The sequence below is a fragment of the Tachyglossus aculeatus genome, unplaced genomic scaffold (genome assembly GCF_015852505.1).
Source record: "Tachyglossus aculeatus isolate mTacAcu1 unplaced genomic scaffold, mTacAcu1.pri scaffold_78_arrow_ctg1, whole genome shotgun sequence".
Taxonomy (NCBI): Eukaryota; Metazoa; Chordata; class Mammalia; order Monotremata; family Tachyglossidae; genus Tachyglossus; species Tachyglossus aculeatus.
Genome location: NW_024045093.1, coordinates 1,428,015 through 1,432,219, shown reverse-complemented (window position 1 = coordinate 1,432,219; position 4,205 = coordinate 1,428,015).

Below are 4,205 nucleotides of genomic sequence, written 5' to 3'. Positions count from 1 at the left end.
CCTCTGACTACTTGAAGCCGATATCCGATTCCCCCTTAGTGCTGAAAATGACGCTGTCCGTGTTCTACTCTGTGGTGCCCTCCACCCTAAACCACCTTATCAACAGCCTGAAGAACCTGGACGTGAAGGTCGTGATGGAAAATCTTTTAGGGCAGAAGCTGCCCCAGGGAGCTTTCCTTTAGATTGTCAGCTCTTTGGGAGCAGGCTTTCTGTCAACGGCCGATTCTCTGAAATAAAAATAATAATAATTAATAATTACAGTATTTGTTAAGTGCTTACTGTGTTCCAAGCACTGTTCTAAGCAGTGGGGTAGATACAAGGTAATCAGGTTGTCCCTCTCGGGGCTCACAGTCTTAATCCCCATTTTACAGATGAGGTAACTGAGGCCCAGAGACGTTACGTGGCTTGCCCAAGGTCACACAGCAGATAGGTGTTGGAATCAGGATTAGAACTCACGTCCTCTGACTCTCAAGCCAGTAGTCTTTCCACTAAGCCACTCTACATCTCATGAAAATCATTCATTCAATCGTATTTACTGAGAACTTAATGTGTGCAGAGCACTGTGCTAAGCACTTGGAAAGTACAATTCAGCAACAAATAGAGACAATCCCTACCCAACAACGGGCTCACATCAACAGATTGCCAGGGAGCCTTGATGAACCTTGGACAAGTCACTTCAATCAATCAATCAATCAATCGTATTTATTGAGCGCTTACTGTGTGCAGAGCACTGTACTAAGCGCTTGGGAAGTCCAGGTTGGCAACATATAGAGACAGTCCCTACCCAACAGTGGGCTCACAGTCTAAAAGGGGGAGACAGAGAACAAAACCAAACATACTAACAGAATAAAATATAATAGAATAGATATGTACAAGTAAAATAAATAAATAAATAGAATAATAAATATGTACAAACATATATATACACATATATACAGGTGTTGTGGGGAAGGGAAGAAATTAAGATGAGGGGGATGGAGAGGGGGACGAGGGGGAGAGGAAGGAAGGGGCTCAGTCTGCGAAGGCCTCCTGGAGGAGGTGAGCTCTCAGTAGGGCCTTGGAGGGAGGAAGAGAGCTAGCATGGCGGATGGGCAGAGGGAGGGCATTCCAGGCCCGGGGGATGACGTGGGCCGGGGGTCGAAGCACAGTAAGCACTTCACTTCTTCGTGCGTCAGTTACCTCATCTGTAAAATGCGAATGAAAATGGTGAGCCCCACATGGGACATGGACTGTGTCCAGTCGAACCCACTTGTATTTATCACAGCACTTAGTACCGTGCTTGGCACATAGTAATCGCTTAGGGATACCATTAAGAAAATCTATTGCACATTAAAAGTCCTTTTTGTACTGTAAAGCATCATGGTATCATTGAGCAGGGAACAGACGCTGAGATGTCTTCTCTGTTTTCCAGCGTCTCTGTGAGTTCCGACGAGAGGTGGAAATTCCGATACTGTGGGAAAAAGCACAGTCTTTCATGTCCGCAGTCTTCATAGGGAATCAGGAAGGGAGAGGATTTGTTCATGGGCTGGACAGGCAGCAATCCATTAGTTAATCAATTGCACTTATTGAGCGCTTACTGCACTCAACTAAGCACTTGGAAGAGTACAGTATGTCAGAGTTGATAGACCTGTTTCCTTCCCACAGACAAGAGCCTAGTGGAAAGAATATAGGTTGGGGAATCAGAATCAGTCAGTCGGATTTATTGAGTACTTACTGTTTGAAGAGCACTGTACTAAGTGCTTGGGAGAGTACAATATAACAGCAAACAGACACATTCTCTGCCAGACCTCGGTCCTAATTCTGGCTCCACCACTTGTCCGCTGGATGGTCTTGGGGAAGTCATTAAACTTCTCTGTGCCTCGGTTTCCTCACGTGTAGAACAGGGATTCAATGCCTCTCCCCTCCCCCTTAAACTGTGAGCTCCCTGTAGGGGAAAGGGACAGTGTTTGACTTGATTACCGTGTATCTACCCCAATGCTCAGCACAGTGCTTGTCTCAGAGTAAGTGCTCAACAAACACATTTATTATCTTCCCCGAAATCAAAACCATTGTTGCCCTAGTCTGTTGCTTACCGATCTTCATGACCCAGCAGTAGCATGGTGTAGTGGATAGAGCCCATGACTAGCAGTCAGAAGTTAATGGGTCCTAATCCCCGTTCTGCCACTTGTCTACTGTGTGACTTTGGGCAGGTCACTTCACTTTTCTGTGCCTCTGTTACCTCATCTGTAAAGTGGGGATTAGGATTGTGAATCCAACATGGGACAGAGACTGTGTTTAACCCGATTTGCTTGTAACCAGCCCATCATTTAGTGTAATGTCTGCACAGAGTAAGTGCTTAACAAATACCATAGTAATAATAATTACTATTATTATTATTACCGATAATCATTAAACTTTTGTTGACCTCACACATTCCACCCCTTGCCAATGGGTCACACGTTCTTGGGGGACAGAGGCAGGGATTTTATAAATATTATGTATTAGGTGCTTATTGTATGTCCAACACTTTCCTTAGAGCTTGGATAGATATGAGTCAATTAAATTGGACACAATCTCTATCCCACATAGGGCTCACAGTCTAAATAGGAGGGCGAATGGGAGAAATGAAGCACAGAGAAGTGAAGTGACTTGCCCAAGGTCACACAGCAGACAAGTGGCAGAGCTGGGTTGAGAACCTAGGTCCTCTGTCTCCCAGGTCTGGGCTTATTCCACTAGGCCATGCTGCCTCTCATTGTAAAACCACACGAAAGGCAATGACTATCAAATCCCCACTGATACAAGAGTCATTTGGGTCCAGCTATTAGGAAACATATCTAGCCACTCACAGATTTATTTCAAAAGAATGCATTGAGTTAGGGCTGAGATCAAAATTTCAACTGTTTTCAATTTTCAGGATTGAGAACAAATTGAGTAAATGTGCAAATGAACTGCTATCCCTCCATTACTGAAACCTTAGTCTAGTAATCAAATCACGGTAAATAAGGCACATAAAATAAAGGAACAGGTTGGCCCTATGAACAATATTATTATTATCATCATCATTAATAATAAGAATAGTAATATGTACTATTTACCTGTGCTTAGGACAGTGCTTGACACATAGTAAGTGCTTAACAAATACCATTAAAAATTATCTGGCACTTACAACATGCTAAGCTCTGGGATAAATACAGGGTTATGAAATTAGACAGTTCTTGGTTCACGGAGGCGTCACAACATCTATATTAACCCCATTTTACAGATGAAGAAACTGTGGTCCAGTAAAGTAAATTGACTTGCCTAAGGTCACACAGTAGACCAAGGACTTGAAGAAAGATCTCCTGAATCTCATGGCCACTAGGCAACACTATCAATCGGAAAATGAATCAATGGTATTTATTTTGCACTTACTGTGTGCAGAGCACTGTATTAATTACTTGGGAAAGTTCAGTGGAACAGAATTCCTATTATTCTCTGTCACCCCTCACATCCAAGCCGTCACCAAAACATGCCGGTCTCAGCTCCACAACATTTCCAAGATCCACCCTTTCCTCTCCATCCAAACCCCTACCCTGCTCATTCAAGCTCTCATCCTATCCCGTCTGGACTACTGTATCAGCCTCCTCTCCGATCTCCCATCCTCTCGTCTCTCCCCACTTCAATCCATGCTTCATGCTGCTGCCCGGATTGTCTTTGTCCAGAAACGCTCTGGGCATTTTACACCCCTCTTCAAAAATCTCCAGTGGCTACCAATCAACCTACGCATCAGGCAGAAACTCCTCACCCTCGGCTTCAAGGCTCTCCATCACCTCGCCCCCTCCTACCTCTCCTCCCTTCTCTCCTACTACAGCCCAGCCCGCACCCTCCGCTCCTCTGCCACTAATCTCCTCAGCGTGCCTCGTTCTCTCCTGTCTATCTGTTGGCGAATTGTATTTTCCAAGCCCTTAGTACATGCTCTGCACACAGTAAGTGATGAATAAATACGATTGAATGAATGCATGAATGAGCTTACAGTCTAGACTTAGAGGCAGGCGTATTTATTGAGCACTTGTGTGAAGAACACTGAATTACCGAATTGCTTAATTGAGTCTGGGAAGGCCTCCTGGAGAAGGTAAGCTCTCAGGAGAGATTTGAAGGGAGGAAGAGAGCTAGTTTGGCGGCCTCTCTGCTCCCGAGAGGCCCGCCGCCATCACACCGCTCGGCCTTGCTGCCCCCGGAAGGATCCT